The sequence below is a fragment of the Chrysochloris asiatica genome, unplaced genomic scaffold (assembly GCF_000296735.1).
Source record: "Chrysochloris asiatica unplaced genomic scaffold, ChrAsi1.0 scaffold00042, whole genome shotgun sequence".
Lineage (NCBI taxonomy): Eukaryota > Metazoa > Chordata > Mammalia > Afrosoricida > Chrysochloridae > Chrysochloris > Chrysochloris asiatica.
The window spans coordinates 12,032,394-12,055,019 of NW_006408560.1; the positions used below are offsets into that span (position 1 = coordinate 12,032,394).

Here is a 22,626-nt window from a genome sequence, read left to right on the forward strand (position 1 = left end):
ATATATAATTACAATAAAATGTGCAAAGAGTTGGAGTAAACTAAAAAGAGCACAAAAAGCATTTTTCAAGCTGAAAGAACTGAAGAAAAAAAATTGAAGCCTTGAGCTGTAATACTGAAGGATTATATGGGCAAACTGGAGTTCTAGTGTGGCACTGTAGGATAAGTACTGGATTTCTAACGAAAAAGCAGTTCAAACCTACAATATCTATCCCTGTATACTGAATCCATAGTTTGGGTCTCATAGGTTCTTATCTGCCAGATGGTACACAAGGTTGTTATGAGTCAGAATCAACTCAACAGCACTTAACACCAATAAAATGGACAAAATATTGAATAATGCAAAAAGTGTCAAAAGAAGATACAGAGTCACTATACCAAAAAAAATAAAAATAGGTTCACATTTCATCTTTTCAGGAGGTTGCATATGATCAAGGTTGCATATAATCAAAAGACTGAAACATTGCATCTTTTCAGGAGGTTGCATATGATCAAGGAAGAAGCCCATTCTGTGCTGAAGAAATGGTAAAGAACAAGGAAGGCTTCAGGAATTGGAATTGATGGAATACCAACTGAAAGTTTTAACAAACTTGGAAGGATTCATTCATCTATGTCAAGAAATCTGGAAGAAAGAAACACATACCTGACCAATCAATTAGATGAGATCCATATTCATGTCCATTTCAAAAAACAGTTATCTAATATAATATGAAAATTAAGAAACATTAGCACTAATATCACACACAAGCAAAATTTTACTGAAGATAATTTAAAAATGTTATAGCAACTGTATTACAGGGATTGAGGTAAAGTCTGAATGGGTAAAAGAGTAGAAATAATATTAGGATGCTTGATTGTCTTAAGAAAATTGATTTCCCTTGTCTACTATTGTAAAATGAGGAGCTCTGGTAGTGTAGTGGTTACAAATCAGGCTGCGAACTGCAAGGTCAGCAGTTTGAAACTACCAGCTGCTCCGCAGGAGAAAGATGGTGTTCTGCTCCTGTAAAGATTTATAGCCTCGGAAACCCTGTACAGGGTCGCTAAGAGTTGGAACCGACTCCTCGGCACACATCCACAACCATTGTAAAATAGACACTTGAATGGGATAGAAAATAATATCGGGAAACAGGTTTACTGAAAGCCTGTAAAGCCCGTCTTCAGCCTATAACTTACTGGAATACCTAAAACGGGGTTCTAGAACTTTGTCCAGTGAAATAGGCCTTTTGCGGAGCCTTTTTAGTGTATGTATAGGACCTTAGGTGGAACCCTGAGCCCCATCCAGAACCTTTCGAGGTGGGACATTCCCACTTGAAAGGACAAGCAAACCAGCCTGGAACAGACAGAGGAACAGAAGATACTTCTTGAAAGAAAGACCATCAGAAAAAATTCAAAGAACAAAAATGGCAATCTGATCGGCTACTGCAAGAACTAGCAAGTTGTTCACCAGGGAGTCATCACAAGGTAAGCAATCAAATCCCTTCAGGATAAAACACCTTCCAAGACTGAAACTCAAAGGGACACATGAGCAGGCATGTAAGCTTGCTGGAGACAACTTTGGTCCACTGGTGAGTGCAAGAGGGGGAAAGGCAGCAATGAAGATATGGGCTGAATGCGACCATGTTCCATAGACTCCCACTGACCTGAAGATAAGAAAGACAAGAGGAAGGACTAGTTGAGCCTAAGTGTAGTGAAACCTTGGACTCCTGGCCCATAAATAAGAACACAGCCACAGAGGGTTAGGGCTGAGAGCAAAGTGCCCAGCTGATACAAAGTGAGGGGAAATGCAAAAAAATGCCCACACTTGTAGATAGTACTCATCTGACCTAGCTTCGATGGCTTGATGATCAGAACTTGACTAGAGGAAGATAAAAAAACAGTTTTTTTAATAAAGGAAACAAGTTAAAATTGCTAAATTTGATGAGCTAGACCTATACTTAAGGAGCTCTGGTAGCGTAGTGGTTATGAATTGAGCTGTGAAACGTAAGGTTAGCGGTTCGAAACTACCAGCCGCTCCGCAGGAGAAAGATAAGGCTTTCTACTCCCGTAAAGATTTACACCCTCGGAAACCCTGTACAGGGTCGCTATGGGTCGGAACCTACTCGACGGCACTTAACAACAACAACAAGACCTATACTTATGGATGTAGTAGCTCAAAGTACCAACTGAGAGGGAAGCAGTCTTCACACCAAGTGTAAATCATATCCCTTCTGTATACAGATTTGATAAGGACAGGCAACTTAAGACACTGGCTACCTAAAATGAGGGGGCGATAAAGGCATGAAGTGACTGGCTTACAAGGTTTCAAGAGGGAGTTTAGTTTAAGAGTGTGCGGGGGGGGGGAAGAACCAGAGTCCCCACTGAATAGTTTTTATCTTGTCTAGATGGGTCTGGTAAAAAGAGATTGGGTAAGTTTCGTAGCATTCAATAGTGAATAATTGTTATCATGACTAACTGTGACTGTCACAATTAAAAACAAAAACAGAAGAGTGGTTAATCTTACAGTCCAGAAGCAGAAGACCCTAGCACCATCAATGGAGAAGAACAAAAGTGGAATGTAAGACCTTATCCAGAGAAGCAGCGATACCAAAGATGGAGGCAGAGATAGAGACATGGAGAGAGGGAGCAGTTAAGGACTCTAGAATCATGGAAAGGGACTAAGAGCTGGCGGCCAGGAGGCAGACTTGTAGAATGTACCCTTTGGTGGTGCAAATTATTATATATGCATGCATGTTTAAAAAAAATGAAAAGAACGCTAAAATAAATAGAGAGTACTGTTAACTGATGGTACATGGAGGGGATTATAATCATTGTAATCAAACAAAGTATATGATTTGTTGAATATAAAACTGATGCTCTGTCCAGTAAACTTTCACTCAATTCACAATAAAAACTTAAAAAAAAAAAAAAAAAAATTGCAAGGGGAGGGGGAGGTAGAATCCCCACTGAATAATTTTCATCTTGTCTAGAGGGGTCTGGTGAAAAGAGATATGGATAAGATGCTTATGATTCAATAGTAATTGTTATTATGACTAATTATGACTCCCTCAACTGTAAAGGTAGAAGTTTTGTAATAAAAACGGGGGAGTAATTAATCTTACAGTCCAAGAACAGAGGACCCTAAGACTATCAAGGTAGAAGAGCACGAGCGGAATGTGGGACCCTATCCAGAGAAGAGTGACACTAGAGTTGGAAGGCAAAGATAAGGATATGGAGAGAGAGAGAGCAGCTGAGGACTCTAAACTCATGAAGGCTGTATGCTGGAAGCCAGGAGGCAGGCTTGCAGAATGTGCCGTTTGGTTGTTTAAATGACTATATATTCCTGAGCGTTTTTGTGTACATGCCAAAAAAAAAAGCAAAGGCAATAGAAGCAAATAACTAGAATGATGATGCATGAAGTAAGCAAACTGTAGTCATTGTGATTAAACAATGAGTGTAAAAGCAATATTCTCCCATGCAAACTATCACTCAATTCACAATAAAAACTTAAAACAAAACTGTTGTAAGCAGTATGTCAACAAAGAGCTATCAGAAATACAAGTCTGATTAAAAAGATGATATGAAATGAGGGCTATCACTGCTTGTATCAAATGGATCTTGTTTGAAAGGAAAAAATACCAGAAACATATTTACCTGTGTTTCATCGACTACACAAAGGTATTCAACTGTGTATATCATAACAAATTATGGATGACATTGCAAAGGAGTAGAACTGAAGTAGAAGCCAGAACCAGAGAGCTAGAAGATAAAATCTCTCACCACTTCTAAGATAGAAGATCAAACACAAAAAAGGATAAAAAAATCTGAAGAGGGCCTAAGATTCAAATTGGACAAAATGAAGAGGAATAACTTAAGAATTACTGGCATTCCAGAAGAGCAAGAATCATACAAGTCTACAGACAAGATAGTTGAAGAGCTGCTGGAAGAAAATTTTCCTAACATCCTGAAAAGTGAAAAGATAAGCATTCAAGAAGCTCAAAGAACCCCAGGAAGGATAGACCCTAAAAGACAATCACCAAGACATATAATAATCAAGCTCTCTAAAATCAAAGGTAAGGAAGAATCCTAAAAGCAGCTAGAGAAAAGAAAAGTGTAAAATACAAAGGCAAGCAAATCAGATTAAGCTCGTATCTCTCAACAAAAAACATGCAGGCAAGACGGCAATGGGGAGACATATATAAAACACTGAAAGAAAAAAAACTGCCACCCAAGAATCCTCTACAAAGCAAAGCTGTCAATCAAATACAATGGTGTAATCAAAACATTCCAGGATAAACAGAGACTAAGGGATTTTGCTTAAGGCAATGCTGCTATGAAAAACATCCTAAAGAAGTTCTGTGGACTGAGAACCAACAAGAACAGACAACAACTAGAAAATGACGTATATGGCAGCATCACCCTGAACTCAAGTTACAAATGGAAGAGTCAAGAATAGAATAAAGTTATAAGAGCAGAGGATCTGGGAGGTCAGTCTATGATCAAAACAATTACAATGTGAAAGAAGGTAACACAGAGGAACAGAGATGCAGATAGTGGTAAAGTCAAGTAGATTACAGAATAAAATAGACTGTCTCAAATAGAGGGAAAAATTAATGGAATATAAGGTAAACCACAGGAGCTCTGGTAGCGTAGTGGTTACGAATCGGGCTGCAAACTACAAGATCAGCAGTTCGAAACTACCAGCAGCTGCTCCATGGAAGAAAGATGAGGTTTTCTGCTCCCATAAAGCTTTATAGCCTCGGAAGCCCTGTTCAGGGTCGCTATGGGTAAGAACCAACTCGAAGGCACTTAACAACAAGGCAAACCACAACAATTGAGTTGGTGTGGGGTGTTTAGTTTGGGTGTTGGGGAGGGCAATTCAAGAAAGGGAAGGAGGCGGAAGAACAAGATAGATATGGGAACACTGAGACAGATTTGCATGTCCTAAGTGGGACTGAGATAAATAGTGATGCATGCTCAACCTTGGAACAACAGGGCTCTGGGATACAGGGATCTAGGTATAGCTTGAAGAGGGTAAATAATACTAAAATCCTTGACTGCCTTATGAATATTAGTTTCCCTTGCCTGCTATTGTAAAACAGACACTAGAGTGGGATAGAAAGGAATGATTACAGAAAACTTGTAAGCCCGTCTTCAGCCTATAACTGATTGGAATGCCTAATAGGAATTCTACAACTTGCCCAGTGAAATAGGACTCTTGCAAAAAAGCCTTTACACTCTTACGCAGGGCGGCCAAGCAGCAGACGCAGAGATACAGATCTTTGTGAAGACCCTGACGGGCAAGACCATCACTCTTGAGGTGGAGCCCAGTGACACCATCGAGAATGTCAAAGCCAAAATCCAAGACAAGGAGGGTATCCACCCCCTGACCAGCAATGTCTGATTTTTGCAGGTAAACAGCTGGAGGATGGCCGCACTCTCTCAGACTACAACATCCAGAAAGAGTCCACCCTGCACCTGGTGCTGCATCTGCATGGTGACATCATCGAGCCTTTCCTGCACCAGCTCACCCAGAAGTACAACTGTGACAAGATGATCTGCCGCAAGTGCTACGCTCACCTCCACCCCCGTGCTGTGAACTGCCACAAGAAGAATTGCGGCCACACAAACAACCTGCACCCCAAGAAGAAGGTCAAATAATAAGGACTCCTCTCTGCTGGCTCCCCTGCCTCCCGCTAGTGGGGTTCTTCTGAGCCCCATGGCCCTGGGCCCTCAATAAAGTTTCACTTTCATTGAACCGAAAAAAAGAAAGAAAAAAAAAAAAGCCTTTACAGAGTATAGGACCTTAGGTGGAATCCTGAGTCCCATCCAGAACCTTATGAGGTGGGACATTCCCACTAGAAAGGACAAACCTGGAACAGCTACAGTGACAGAAGATTCACCTTCAAAGAAAGATCAGCAGGAAAAACCCAAAACAAAAATGTCAGCATGACTGGCTACTACAAGAATAAGCAAGCTATTCGCCAGGAAGACATCAAGGCAATCAATCAAATTCCTTCAGGATAAACTCCCCTCTAAGTCCGAAACTCAAAGGGAACACACAAACAAGCATGTAAGCTTGCTGGCAACCACAGTGGTCTACTGGTGAGTGGAAGAAGGGGAAAGGCAGCAATGTAGAAATGGGCTGAGTTCAACCACACCACTGACTATTGCTGACCTGGAGATGTGAGAGAAGAGGAAGGGCTGATTGGTCCAAAGTGTGGTGAGACCTGGGAACACTGGAGCCCATGGACAAGAACATAGCCACAGACATAGCTAGAGCTGAGAGTGAGGCATCCAGCTGATATGAAGTGAGGGGGAGCTGCATAAGAACACCCAAACTTGCAGACAGTACCCATTTGACCTAGCCTTGATGGCTTGATAATCAGAACTAGACTAGAGGAAGACTACAAAAAAAATTTTTTTTTTTTTTTAAAGGAAGCAAGGGTAATTTGCTACAATTTGATGAACCTGACCTATACTCGAGAGGTGGTAGGGGTGGGTGGTTATGTGCCATGGAGTCGGAACCAACTCATAGTGACCCTGTACAGGGTTTTGTAGTTACTCTAAATACCAACAGAGAGGGAAGGAACCTTCACATCAAGTATCAGTGCTGTCCCCTCTGTACACAGGGTAGATAGGAACGGGCAATTTAGACACTACCTAAAATAACGGGGCAATAAAGGCACAGTGACTTGCTTACAAGGTTTCAAGAGGGAGTTTAGTTTAAGAGTATGGGGGAAAGAAAGAGTCCCCACTGAATAGATTTCATCTTGTCTACATGGGTCTGGTGAAAAGAGATGGGGAAAGATTCATATGATTCAATACTGAATACTTGTTATCATGACTTATTGTGACTGTCACAATTGTAAAGGCAGAAGTTTTGTAACAAAAACAGTGGAGTGGTTAATCTTAACAGTCCAAAAACAGAGGACCCTAGGACCAGCAAGAGAGAAGCTCAGAAGCAGTGCCACCATGAAATAGTCACTCAAAATCAAAAGGGCAACATTTTCCTAAGAACAAAGGTGAGATGAAATGGAAAGGTGGGTGGAATGAAAATAGGAGCCACAGGGAGGAAGTGAGATAACTGTTGTTACATGGAAGGGATGGCAATCATTAAGATGAAACAAAGCATGTGACTTCCTGAATGTAAAACTAATGATTTTGTCTATAAACCTTCACTCAATTCACAATAAAAAAGTTAAAAAACAAAAAAAATTGCACTGATTCAAGAATTACAAATAATTTTTTGAAATATCATTATATCCTACTCACAATAACATAATCACTATAGACAAATAAACAAAAAAACCAAACCAAACTAGTTGCCAGTTGATTCGAACTCATGTGACCTCAAAATGTGCTCAATAGGGTTTCAATGGTTGATTTTTCAGATCACCAAACCAAACTAGGCACTTCCAAGGGTGGACTTAAATCACCACCTTTCAGTTAGCTGCGTTACCTAGGGACTCCACATACAAAATAAAGTGAATAAATTAATAAACTGTCTCATCTTTCATGTGGCATAAGATGTTTCTAAGCTAGTGTTTTCCATGGAAGTAGTTTACTTTTCCATAAAACATATGAGTCAATGGGTAACATGCCACCCTCCAACTTTACCTTTATCAAAAACTTCATCAAGAGCCTTAATGTCTATCAACCTATAATGTTCTGCTCAAAGGCACTGGGGAATTCCACTGCCTACACCTAGAAAACAAGAGCATGAAAATCATCTAGAGCATTAAATTACAACTTAACGCCCATAAAAAATTCCTCTTTTCCAAAGACAGAGCAACTTTACTGGGGTTCACTACTTACTCCTGTGTCATCAGCAAAGTATTGATTCCCAGTGATACCACCTGTAAACACCTTCTTTCTTATTATCTGCTTGCTGACTATTTTCATTCTCTACTATTTATACCTTCTCTGTGTCTTTGATAGGAACAGAAAATTCTTTTCATCTGTCTTCCACTTTAATGATTACCACAATGAATCCCAACACTCAACAGGCTATGCTAGAAACAGATCCAAATATCTACTGATGATTGAAAATGGGGAAATTACTCTGGAATCTAGCCCACAGTCCTGACTGGGCAAGTTCAGAATTCACTGCATCTAGACTTTTATGACAATCTTGGTAGATTTATGAGGTATCCACTTACCAGAATTTCAGTACAACGAAACAATATTTGCTCATATTACAATAATGAGAAAATTGAAGGCCAACCTAAAAGATTTGCAAAGAGAAAAATGATACATGTGTGATGTCTAATTTAAAATATTAATGTTATTAAAATTGACATCTTCAAAATACGTTTTCTATATTTTCAACACTAAAATTAACTGTAAAAAATGGAAAAATGTTGGAAATTGTTTAAGCTTTGTGATGGGTTCCTTGAAGTTCATTACTCTATAGTCTCTATTTGATGTGTACTTTAAATTCTTTAGATCTACAGTTATTGTAAATTTATAAGTGCTAACACTATCTGTAAGGAAAAATTTTAAATCAGGAAACTGTTTATAGTTCTGCCTCCAAAGATGTACTTTTTCCCTTTATAAATGCTGCACCATGTGCCTATATTAACTTTCCAAAAATTAAATAAAAAGCAAAAATAATGGTTGAACTTAACATAATAACTAAAAGGTATATCTGCACAATGAAAATAAGTAACAAGACTACAGTATATAGAACACTGTTGTTTTCAATTGCCGTCAAGTTGGTTCTGACTGATGTTGTTAAGTGCCCTTGAGTTGGTTCTAACCCATAGCAACCCTGTAAAGGGTTTCCAAGGAGCAGCTGGTAAGCTTGAACCACTGACCCTGCAGTTCAAAAGACTTTGCAGTCTGGCACATTAGCCCACAGCACCACACAATTGTTGTCGTTAAGTGCCATGGAGTTAGTTCCGACCCATAGTGACCCTGTATAGGGTTTCCACGGAGCGACTGGTGAGCTTTAACCACTGACCTTGTAGTTCAAACGGCTTTGCAGTCTGGCGCATTAACTCACAGAGCCACACCAGGACTCCACACCATAGCAACCTGAAATTCAAACCCACCCAAGAAGCCTTGGAAGAGAAAGATGGGGATCTGCTTCTGAAAGATCACAGCTTTGAAAACTTATGGAGCAACTGTACTCTGCACACAATGCCATGAGTTAGAGTTGATTATGCAGCAACAAACAAGTTAACTATCAGTGGAGAGTCCCCAGGTGGTGCAAATGATTAACGCACTCAGCTGCTAACAGGAAAGTTGGAGAATTGAGTCCATCCAAAAGCCCTTCAGAAGAAAGGTCTAGCGATCTACTTCCAAAAAATCAGCCATTAAAATCTATGGAACATTCTGATGTACATGGGGCTGCCATGCGTTGGAACAGACTCCACCGCTACAGGTTTAAAGATAATCTCTACCAACAATTTGGGAGTCCTTGTGTGGTGCTGTAGGGTAAGCACTAGACTGCAAGATCAGTTTCAACTGCAAGGTCAGGGTTCAAATTCACTAGCCATTCCTCAGAAACCTTATATTGGATCTCTATGAGTCAGAACAGACTCAAGGACACTTAACAACAACAATCATCATCTTAATAGTATCTAACTCTTTTATATTATCTTGAAGACTTATTAGGGGGAAAAAAGTGACCAAATGGAATGTGTAAATCATTAGACAATATCATTAATATCACATGCAAGTAAAATTTTGCTGAACCTAATTAAAAAAAAAAACTACTGCAGCAATACACTTACAGGGAGCTTCCAGAAATTCAAACCAGATTCAGAAGATGACGTAGAATTAGGGGTATGAATACTGACATCAGATGGATCATGGCTGAAAGCAGAGAGTGTCAGAAAAGTTCTTATCTGTGCTTTAAAGACTATGCAAAGGCATTCAACTGTGAGGATCATGCAAAGTATGGATAACACTGCAAAGAATGGGAATTCCAGAACACTTAACTGTGTTCATGAGGAACCTGTATAGAGGCCGAGGAGCAGTAACTGGAACAGAACAAGGGCATACTGAGTGGTTTAAAGTTAAGAAAGTTGTGTGTCAAGGTTGTATTCTTTCACCATACTTATTCAATCTGTATGCCAAGCAAATAATCCAAGAAGCTGGATTGTATGAAGAATATAACCTGGAAATGAGAGAGAGAGAAGAGGAAGGGCTGGTTGGTCTGAAGTGTAGTGAGACCTGGGAACTCCTAAGCCCATGAACAAGGACCTAGGCACAGAGGGCTTAAGTTGAGAGTGAAGCATCTAGCTGACATTAAGTGAGGAGAAAAGCACAAAAACGCCCAAACTTGCAGATAGTACCCAACTGACCTAGCTTCGATGGCTTAATGATCAGAACTCGACAAGAGGAAAATAAAGAAATTTGATAAGGAAACAAGTGTAAATTGCTACAATTTGATGTACATGACCTATACATATTGATGTAGCAGCTCAAAATACCAACTGAGAGGGAAGGAGTCTTCACATCAAGGATCAAACCTATAATCTGTACACAGGGTTGATAGGGAGAGGCAACTTAAACATTGGCTACCTAAAATGAAGTGACTGGCTTACAAGTTTTCAAGAGGGAGTTTAGTTTCAGAGTGTGTAGGGGAAGATAGAATCCCCACTGAATAGTTTTCATCTTGTCTAGATGGATCTGGTAAAAGGAGATGGGGATAAGATTCTTATGATTCAATAATGAGTAACTTATCATGACTGTGATTGTCACAAATGTAAAAAAAGTAGAAGTTTTGTAGCACAAAGAGGGAAGTAGTTAATCCAACATTCCAAAAACAGAGGACCCTAGAACTATTAAGGGAGAAAAGCACAAGCAGAATGTGGGACCCTATCCAGAGAAGCAGCGACACCAGAGATGCAAGCAGAGATGATGACATGGAGATAGTGCAGCTGAGGACTCGACTCATGGAAAGAGAAAGACTGTGTGCTGGCTGCCAGGAGACAAGAGTGTAGAAGTGCTCTCAGATTGTTTAAATGATTATATATTCCTGAGTTTTGTGTGCATAAAAAACAGGGAATACAAGCAAATATGTTGAATGATAATGCATGGAGGGGATGGTAATCATTGCAATGAAACGAAATATGGTAATGATGAGTGCAAAACCAATGTTCTCCCATGTAAACTATCATTCAATTCACAATAAAAGCTTAAAAATAAAAAAGAATGTAGCATCAGGACTGGAGAAAGACGTACAGTGTGCAGAGAATACAACCTTGCTTGGTGGAACTGAAGAGGATTTGAAATATTTACTGATGAAGACCAAAGACCACATAGCCTTCAGTATGGATTGTACCTCAATATGAAGAAAACAAAACTCCTCAAAACTGGACTAATAATAATAAAGGGAGAAAAAACGGAAGTTGTCAAAGACTTCATTGTGCTTGAATCCACAATCAACATTCACTGAAGCAGCAGTCAAGAAATCAAACAACATATTACATTAAACAAATCTGCTACAAATGACTTCTTTAAAATTGTTGATGAGCAGAGATACATCATCATTCAATATATACTGAGCAGGTCTCAGCAGAGCTTCCAGACACAGACAGGCTAGCCAGAAAGACCTGGCACTCTACTTCTGGAAATCACCCAGTGAAAATCCTATGGATCACAATGGTCCCATTCACAAGTAAGCACAGGGATAGTGCAGGACAAGGAAGCATTTAGTCTGTGCATAGATCACCATGAGTCAGAGCCAACTCAATGTTAACAAGTGTTCACCTTAAGACATTTACCTTTAGAGTTCTATGCAACTGTCTGTGTGCTGTCCAGTCGATTCCTATACAACGGAGTAAAACAGTTGTTAGATGCCATATAATTATTTCAACTCATAGCAAACCTACATACAACAGAACAAAAACAATGTCTAGTCTTGCACCAACTATACAATTGGTTAATTTGTACCCACTGTTGCTGCTACTGTGTCAATCCATCTTGTTAATGGTCTTCCTATTTTTGTATTGACTCTCTATTTTACCAAGCATGATGTCTTTTTTCCAGGATCTGGTTCCTTCTGACAAGTCGAAAGAACAATCCAGTTGTACTTCTTCCAAGAAAGATTTGTTCATCTTTTTGGTTGTTGTTAAGTGCCATCAAGTCATTCCAACCCACAGTGACCCTGTATAGGGTTTCAGAAGAGCAGCTGGTGGGCTTGAACCACTGACCTTATGGTTCAAACTGACCTTGTGGTCCAGTGCATTTTCCAGAAATGCCACACTGGGACTCCATTTTTCTAACGGTCTGTGGTATATTCAATATTCAACACCACCATAATTCAAATGCATTAATTCCTTTCTGGTCTGCAAGCTTTCATATGCATGATGAAGCAAATTAAAATACCATGATTTGGGTTATGCATACCTTAGTACTTACTCAAAGTGACCTCTTTGCTCTCTAAATCCTTAAAGAGGTCTTCTATAACAAAATATAGAACTTGATTTCTTGACTGCTGTTTCCATAAACATTGATTGCGGATCCAAGTAAAATGAAAACTTAGACAACTTCAATCTTTCCTAAGTTTATCATGATGTTATTTATTGGTCTAGTTATGAGGATTTTTATTTAAATTTGAATTGTAATAAAAACTGAAGGTTGTCGTCTTTGATCTTCATCACTAAGTTCAAGTCCTCTTCACTTTCAGCAAGCTGTGTCATCTACATGCTGTAGGTTGCTAATGAGGCTTCCTCTAGTCCTGATGCCACATTCTTCTTTATTATAGTCTAGTTTCTCTAATTATTTGCTCAACATACAGAATGAACAAATATGATGAAAGGATAAGGCCCGGATATACAATTTTCCTGATTGCAAACCACTTAATATCCACTTACCAGGAGGGACCAGTCACTGGAGAAAGACATCATGATTGGTAAGGTGGAGCGTTAGCAAAAAAGGGCAAGATCCCCAAGATGGATTGGCATGGTGACAACAGCAATAGGCTCATGCATAGCAACGATTGTGACACTGGCGCAGGACCAAGCAGTTGTTTCATTCTGTTATGCAAAGGATGCTATGAGTAGGTACAGACTGGACGGCACCTAAAAACAACAGTAGTATCCCTTTGTTCTGTTTCAATGACCCCTCTTGGTCTATATACAGGTTTGACATGAGCACAATTAAGTGTTCTGGAATTTACATTCTTCATGATGTCATCCAAATTTTGTTAAGATCCACTCAGTTGAATGCCTTTGCATAGTCAGTAAAGTGCAAGAAAATATCATTCTGGTATTCTCTGTTTTCAGTCAAGATCTATCTAACATCAGTACTGATATCCCTAGTTCCATGTCTTCTCCTGAATCTGGCTTGAATTTCTGGTAGCTTCCTGTCTATATACTGCTGCAACCATTTTTTAATTACCTTCAGTAAAATAGGGCAACTAGAGATAGATTTTTGATAATTTCCCATAAAAGTTTCAAAAGCAAAATGGGTTTTCAAAACTTAACACTCTACTTACTGCCATAATTACTTAAAGTGGGCTATTAGAAATGCCTGGTTTCTCAGCCACAGTACTGCAATTTAGGGTCAGAAAACTCCTTTTTGTAGGAAACTGTCCGGTGAACAATTACACCTGGTTTCTACCCACTATATGCCCACAGAACCACCATCCTCAGTTTTGACAAGCTAAAATGTCTCCATATACTGTCAAATATTCCCTGAGGAGCAAAATCCTCCTAGTTGAGAATCACTGTAATAATAACACCAACTGGATTTTACCCTCAAGGAGTTCTGTGGCTATTACCACCATGAGTCTCAAATCCCACAGTCAAACAATGCAGGGTTGAACACAACTGCAGAGTTGACACTATTGGTGTCAGAGGAGGGAAGATTTACCTTTGGGGATGGGAGGAGTCCCTCAGTGGTACAAACAGACTCTTGGCTACTAACTGAAAGGCTGACAGTTTTTAGGAGCCCTGGTTGCACCATGAGTTAGTGTTGGGTGGCTAACCAAAGGTTGGAGGTTCAAACCCACCAGCAGCTACAAGCTGCCTGCTCCCATGAAAATGTAGTTTCAAAAACCCTGTCACATCCCCTCAGAGAAAACCCCCTTCCAAGACTAAGACTCAGTGGGAATACACTCTGTGATTGGTGACCATGCTCCACACCGATAAGGGGAAGTGAGGGAAAAACAGCAATGAAGCGGTAAGCTAAGCCCTACAACGTTCAATAGACTTCTGTGAACCCGGGTGAAGACCTGGTTGGCCAGCAGTGTGGCAAGACCTGGGGACCCTTGGGCCCAGAGTCAGTGACATAGCCACAGAGGACTAGAGTGGAGAGTGAAGCGTCCAGCTGAAAAGAAGAGAGGGCATATGCATAAGAACACCCACACTTGCAGATAATACCTACTTTTCCTGGCTTCGATGACTGGATTATAGGAGCTCAACCAGAAGTAAAAAGAAGAGGGGAAAAAAAAAAAAACTTTTCATACAATTTGATGAACTTGACCTACACCTATGGAAGCAGTAGCTCAAAAGAGGGAACAAATCTTTACAGCAAGAATCATTCCCCCCCTCTTCCCCCCCCCCCCACACACAGAGTAGACAGGGATGGGCAACTTGGACATTGGCTACCCAAAATGGGGGGTGAGGGGTCTATAAAGGCAAGAAGTGACTGGCTTACAAGCTTTCAAGAGAGAACCTAGATCCAGAGGGCCTGGAGGAAGTTGGAATCTCCAGTGAGTGGTATCCAATCTGACTAGGCGGGGCTGATGCAATGAAATGCAGACAGGTCTCTTGTGATACAATAGTGAATAATTGTTATCAGGACTGACTGTGATGGTTGGAAATGTAAAGGTGGACGTTTTATAGCAAGGAGGGGAGTGATTGACTTTTCAGTCTAGGAGCAGAGGTCCCAAGGACCATCAAGGGAGAAGAGCAGAGAGCGGAACCCTACCCAGAGAAGCAGTGATGCCTGAAATGGAGCCAGAGATGATGATGTGGAGCTATGGAGCAGCTGGAGACTCTAGACCCAGAGAAGGAGAGTGACTGTGTGCTGAAGACCGACCTGGGGGGCACAGGGGAAGGATTGCATGGAGGGGATTGTAACCATGACAGTGAGACGATATACGATAGAATGAATGTAAAACTAATGTTCTCCCATGTATACTATCACATAATTCACAATAAATCATAAAAAAAAAACCTACGTCAGTCAACTCAATGGCAGAGGTTTTGTTTTATTTTTTTATTTTTCACAGTGGCCATGTAAGGCGCTACTATGCAGAGTAATGAGAAGTAAGGAAAATTGAAGACAGTTGGAAACAATTAGTCCATTGGACTAATTTCTTATTGCTGTTAGGTGCCATTGAGTTGGTACCGACTCATAGCAACCCTATCCACAACAGAACGCAACACTGCCCGGTTCTGGGCCAACCTCACAATTATTGCCACGCTTGAGCCTATTGATGTTGCCACTTTGCCAACCCATCTTTCTGGGGGGTCTTCCTCTTTTCTCTGACCCTCCACCTTACCAAGCATGATACCCTTCTCCAGCAACTGGTCCCTAATAAGACTGAAAATGTGGGTATCAGTCTTCATAACTCTGAGACTAGAAGAATTAGATAGTACCCGGCTACCACTATCAGCTGTTTTGAAAGGGATTATATTTGAAGGTCTTGGATGCAGTGAGAGACAATGTGGAACAAAACTCAAAATCATTTAAAAAACAGGCTTACTGGGCAGAAAGAGATTAGAAGACTCCCAAGACTATGGACTTTGGTCACCCCTTCAGATCTTGAAATGAACTCACCCCCAAGACTCAATTTTCAGCTAAGCGATAGTATATAAGGAAGACAACACTAGTGAGGTATGCACACCACAGAATGGTCAACCATTCAAGAACAAAAGGGCAGTTATTTATCCAAGAACAAAGTTCAGGAGTGTTGAGAAAAAAAGGAAGAGTGGAAACACAAACACTAAGTAGAATAAGTGATGTGATACTGAGGGGATTGTAATCAAGATGAAACGAAGTGTATTGATTTGCTGAATGTAAAACTGATGATCTGCCCTGTAACCCTTTACTCAATTCACAATAAAAAGTGTTTGTTTGTTTTTTAAATAAAGAAGGAAGACCTGGCAATCTGCTCCCAAATGGTCATGACTTTGAAAACCCTAGAGACTGCAGTTCTACTCTGACAATACATGGGGTCACCATGAGTTAGAATCAACTCAACTGCAACTAGTTACTGGTTTGGAGGGTAGGAAGGATAATAATAACTAGAATGTATGAAAAAAATCTTCTGAGTGCAGGTAATGTCTATTTAGTTACTTACCTTATAAAATTTCTTCTGTATACATATTTCAGCAAAAATGAAGAACAAAACTCACTGCCATTGAGTCAATTCTGACTCCTAGCAACACTACAGAATAAAGCAGAACTGCTCCTTAGAGGTTTTTGAGACTAAATCTTCACAACTTCATCTTTCTCGCTTGGATCAGCTGGTGGGTTTGAACCATCAACCTTGTGGGTAACAGTCCAATGCTTACCTACTGTATATAAAAAACGTAACAAAACAAAGCAAACACTGATAAGCAAGAGACTAGCAATATTATTTCCTTACCTTAATGCTGCTGGAGATGAGGAGCAAGAGGCAGAAGCTAAGATTTTGAAGTGGTAGGGTGTTAAGTCCCTAAATACTTGACAATGTAATGGTTTACCTTTGAATTCAAGATATTTGATAATATTCAGGTCCTTCTTTATCCACACAGCTCCAGTTAATCACTCCTTTTACCTCAAAGTGTTCTAAGCTTGGTAATTGCCTGTGAGGTCAGGGTCAAGTATCCTATTCATATCTTTGACTTTGGAAGAAAGGCTCTTCAAACAAGGAAATCTCTAAATAGCAGAAAGTTGAATGAGATCAGGCATGAAACAAATATTGATGCCTAATATCAAGACAGCTGCCTCGCTGTAAAAAGTTGAAGTGGTGAAAGTTGATAGCTGTATTTACAACAAAAGAGTAGATGCTAACCAAGGCTGCTTATGTCACAGCCGAACACCTAATGGGATTTGGTTCCTTAGTTTGGAGGTTTAGGATCATGGTTTCATGGGACATCACAGTTAGCTGGCCTAATAATGTTTAGTGCTTCTGTTCTACCTCCTACTTCACTGTATAAGCCTGGGGTCTGAAAAGCTTTCAAGCAGTCAACTAAAGCACAGTTGGTTTCAATTCAACTGGAACAGAGGAAAGAAGAGTCAGGAACAGGAAGAGGATATAGTATGTGGTTACCATGAACAGCCACCTCTGCCATGAGACAAAAAAAAAAACCTGGATGGTGCCCAGCTACCATTACTGAACACGCTAATCAGAGATTTTATAGAAGAATCCTGATCAAAAAAGGGAAAATGTGAACAGAATTTTAAATTCTCATGGACTCTAGACTTTCTGAAGCCATGGAGGGTAGATTAACCCATGAAACTACAAACCTTAAACCCAAGTATCCTTTAATCTTAAAGTCAAACATAATTTAGGTTAACTAATAAAAAGGTATGCCTTGAGCATTATGCTCTTCTAAGAACTATCAATATGGAATCAAATTGACAAGAGCAACTTGAAAGATGTGATAGAAACCTTGTTGTTGCTGTTATTAAGTGCCGTCGAGTTGGTTTCGACTCATACTGTATACAGTTTCCAAGGAGCAGCTGGTGGGTTTGAACTACCACCCCTGTGGATCGCAGTCCAGTGCTGATCCACAGCACCACACCAGAAGTCCAAGATAGGAACCTTAAGAAGCAGTAAATTTTTGTTAATGAGGGAGAAAACTACTTGGAAAAGGAGGGTCAGAATGATTGTATAACTCAAGAAGTGTAATCAATGTCACTAAATTGACATGTAAGAATTGTTGAACTGATGTCTACTTTGTTGTGTATATTCTCAACAAGATAAAATTTAGAGAAGCCAAGATGGTTAGATTTCATCTCTCATACTTAGGACATGGTATTAGAAGGGGTCAGTCCCTGGAGAAGGACATCACCCTTGGGAAAGTGGAGAGTGAGCTAAAAGAGACGATCCCCAACGAGATGGATTGGCACCATGGCAGCAAAAATGGGCTCGAGCGTAATGACAATTGTGAGGATGATGCAGGACTGGGAAGTGTTTAATTCTGTTATGTAAAGGGTCACTATGAATCTGGGCCAACTCAATAGCAACTAACCACAACAGAAAAAAAAAAACAAAAAACACAACAACAATAGTTGCCTACCCCCAAGTAAAAACACCAACCAAGAACTGGATTTTCTACTCTAAAAGTAGGGCAGATAAAGGGGATAATCTGAAACAAATGAAAAGAGGAACTATAAAAATTGTATGGATTTTAGACTTTTCAGAATATTAAATAGGAAAATGTTCATGATGAAGAACACCAACTCCCAACATTGACTAACATATTAAAAACGAGTTTAGAAGATCATGTTACAATCTATTCATATACCCATAAATCTTTTATGAACTGAGATCAGATTAGATATTTTATGTTCACTGCTTTTTATATCCAAGGTAAGTTGATTAAGCTCTCTTTTTGAAAGGTCTTTTAAAATAAGGATTAAGGTCTTTTGAGATAAGAATTAAACACACTTCTAGTTGATTTTAAAATACTGTGATTATATGGCTTTAAACACAAAAACAGCAACTCTTAAAACATTTTATAAGGAAGAAAAGAATCTTATTTTGCCTTTTCCAATTCTACTGATATGATAAGAACTGAATGATCTTGTCTTATCAGAATCAATCTGGGAGAATGATCAAAAGACTTAACTTATGTAAGTTTTACCTGACTTTTGATGCTAAGTATCTCAGACAACCCAATATAGTACAAGGGAAAAATCAGTGATTCTCAAGAGTCCTTGTGGCACTGCAGAATGCTGCACTAGACCACAAGGTTGGTGGTTCAAACTCACCAGCATCTCAGAAACCTCATACAGGGTCGCTATGAGTTGGAATTAACTCAAGGGCACTTACCAACAAAAGTAATTAATAGCTCTCTACGAATAATCGATACTACATCATGCTGCTCTGAAGTGGAAATTCCTGCTTAAAAAGCATTAAGTGATGTAGCACTTATGTTTTAAAAATACTGATTATACTGTAAAAAATTCCTGGAGTGGTGCTATAGGATCAGCACTGAACTGTGAACCACTAGGTCGGCAGTTCAAACCCATCAGCTGCTCCTTGAAAATCCTATACAAGGTTGCTATGAGTCAGAACCAACTTCACAGCTCTAAACAACAATATACTATATTGTAAGTCCCCAGGTTACAAATATCAGACTTACAAAAAAGTCATACTTGCCCTTTAATGTTACGTCAATTTGCCCTCACTTTGAAAGGACTACACCAACTCTTTCAACAAATTCTTCACCACAACTTAACTTGCTACATATATAGCTTTTAAAAGAATTCAAGCCTTTTCTTGCACTAACCTCATCCCGCTGCCATTGAGTTGGTTCTGACTCATAACAGCCCTATATAGAGTTTCCGAGGCTGTCAATCTTTACAGGAAAGCCTCATCTTTCTCCTAAGGATTGGCTGGTGGGTTTTAGCAGTCCAGTGTTTATCTTACAGCACCACCAGGGCTCCTCTTCTTGCTCTGAAGTAAGGTTAAATAGCAGCATATACCTGTTACAACTTATCTACAAATCTGACTTAGGACACACTTAGGAATTTATTTATAACCTATTTGTTGTTGTTAAGTGCTACCAAGTCAATTCCAACCTATATCAAACCTGAATAGGGTTTCCAAGGAGCAGTTGGTGACCTTGAACCGCCAACCTTGCAGTTCAACCGGTTTTGCAGTCTGGCACATTAACCCACAGTGCCACACCAGGACTCCTTATAACCTATGGACTGCCTGTAATAGAGTCAAACCTCCACCACTACTATATAAGTCAAGTTTCAAAAGCTAAAGACTGATGGGACTGAGAAAGGAGATGGGGATAAGACTTTTGTGGTACAATAGTGAATATTTGCTATCAGGACTGACTGTGAGGGTAAGAAATGTAAAGGTAGATGTTTTGTAACAAAAGGAGAGGAGTGATTGATTTTGCAGTCCAACAGCGGAGGTCCTTGGGACCATCAAGTGAGAAGAATGGAGTGCAGAACCCTACCCAGAGAAGCAGTGACAATAGAAATGGAGGCAAAGACGATGACATGGAGAGATGGAGTAGTTGAGGACTCTGGACTCAGGGAGGGAGAGGGGCTGTGTGCTGATGGCCAGGGAGTAGGTCTGTGGGGTGTACCCTTTGACTGTTTGATGATGCATGGAGGGGATTGTAATCATTGCAACGAAACAAAATATGATAGGATGAATGTAAAGCTGATGTTATCCCATGTAAACTCACATAATTCACAATTAAAAAAAAAAAAGCTAAAGACTGAGTCAAAGTTTAATACACTGGACCACAAAGCTGATTTGAAAAGCAAGGCCAGCGGTTCAAACTCACCAGCCGCTCTCGAGAAACCCTATATAGGATCACTATGAGTCAGAACCAACTTGATGGCACTTACAACAAAATTACTAAAAGAAAAATAGTAGAAAAAGATGCCCTTCAAAATGATGAAAACTTCTTAGATATTACTCAACATCTTAAGACAATGAGTTCCAAGGGATGGGGCTCAGGACCATAGTCTCAGGGGACATGAAGGTCAATTAGCATAACAGTCCAAAAAACCATGTCTACATTCTACTTCACTGGGAGTCTTGCTGTGGTGCTGTGGGTTAATGTGCTACACTCAAAGGTGGTTTTGAACAACAAGATCGGCAATTCAAGTTCACCAGCCACTATGGGGTGGAACCAACTCAACAGCACTTAACAACAAGATCCTATTTCAGTGAGTAACATCTGTGATCTTAAAAGCTCATGAGTCACACCACCTAAGGTGTAGCTACTGGTCTTTTCATGTACAGAAGAAAGAAAAGTGAGAATTGAAGATGCTTGCAATCAATGAATTAGTCCAACAGACTAATGGAACACATGAACATAATAAGTAAGTCTCCTTGACTCTTAGACCAGAAGAACTACATGGTGCCTGGCTACCACTACCAATTTCTCTGAAAGGGATTACAATTGAAGGTCCAGATAGATTAGGAGAAAATGTGAAACAAACCTCAAAATTATTAAAAAAGAAAAAGACTGAGCTTACTGGTCAGAAATAGACTAGAGGAACCTGAGACTATGGCACTTGAACACCCTCAGGTCTGGAAAGGAACTTATCCTCATGGTCCAATTGTCAGCAAAGCAGTAGACAGGTATGCACGGGAAAACAACAACACTAGTAAGATATGCTTACCATGGAATGATCAATTACTCAAAATCAAAAGGGCAATATTTACCTAAGGACAAAGTTGAGAAGGGATGGGAAGGTGGATGGAGTAGAAATGGGAACCACAGGGAGGAAGCAAGGTAACTGTTGCTTGTTACATGAAAGGAACTGTAATCACTGAAATGAAACGAAGTGTATGGTTTGTTCAGTGTTAAACTGATTATCTTGTCTGTAAACCTGCACTCCATTCACAATAAAATGTTCAAAAAAGAAAAAAAAATGCCCTTACATCAGTGATTATATTTGCATATTCAAATATTATATTCCTCTAAACTTCAGCTAAGGAATTCTGGGTAGCGTAGTGGTTACAAGGCGGGCTGCTAACCTCAAGGTCAGCAGTTCGAAAACTACCAGCATTTCCACTGGAGAAAAGATGAGGCTTTCTGCTCCCGTAAAGATTTACAGCCTCAGAAACCCCGTAAGGTCGCTATGAGTCAGAACCAACTCCATGGCACATAACCACTACCACCAAACTGCTGCTAAGAAGCCCTGGTGGCACAAGTGGTTAAAGCAGCTCAGTTGCTAACCAAAAGGTCAACATTTCAAGCTCGCTAGCCATTCCATGGGAGAAAGATGTGTCAGTCTGCTTCCATGAAGATTTACAGCCTTGGAAACCCTATGGGGCAGTTCTACCCTGTCCCATAGGGTTGCTGAGTCAAAATCGAGTCAACAGCAGTGGATTTTTTTGAACTGCTGCTAGCTTACTTAGAATTTTTAGAAATAAAAAACTATGAAAATGTCTATCTCAATTACAATGCTCTGGTGGTAGATCTTTTAAACTATCAAATCTCCAACAATAAATTAGAATCAGGAACTTAAATAACAAGCAACTTAAAGAATGACTCATAAGGTACAATCCATTAACTTTGTTGTTAAGTGCCATCGAGTCGGTTCCGACCCATAGAGACCCTGTACAGGGTTTCCGAGGCTGTAAATCTTTACGGGAGTAGAATGCCTCATCTTTCTCCCGCGGAGCAGCTGGTAGTTTCGAACTGCCGGCCTTAAGGTATACAACCCGATTCGTAACCACTAAGCTACCAGAGCTCCTTCCATTAACTTTAGACTTATTCAATAAGATGAGACTCCTACTGGGTAACCACTTTAAAACTTCTATGAAATCAGTATCTAGCTGATTTTCTTTTGATTAAACTGTTCTTTCAAAATCACAATTTAAGGGGGGAACAAACAAGATGGCAGATCGGGTGGATGTATAGCAGACAGCTACGCCAACAAAAACACAGAATACCCAAACAAGCAGGCTCAGGGGATGGTCCCAGAACTCTGAACCACATATAAAGGAATACTTAGAAGGTTGGAAGGCTCACAGATGGGGGAATTTGTG

At 39.9% G+C, this 22,626-nt stretch overlaps 1 protein-coding gene and 1 pseudogene across 1 annotated transcript in view; one reads left to right on the forward strand and one right to left on the reverse strand.

Annotated features, from left to right (window-relative positions):
• Positions 1–22,626, reverse strand: part of GATAD2B (GATA zinc finger domain containing 2B) — a 147,222-nt gene that overhangs the window by 93,401 nt on the left and 31,195 nt on the right. The window lies entirely within an intron of this gene.
• Positions 2,381–5,636, forward strand: LOC102810584 (annotated as a pseudogene).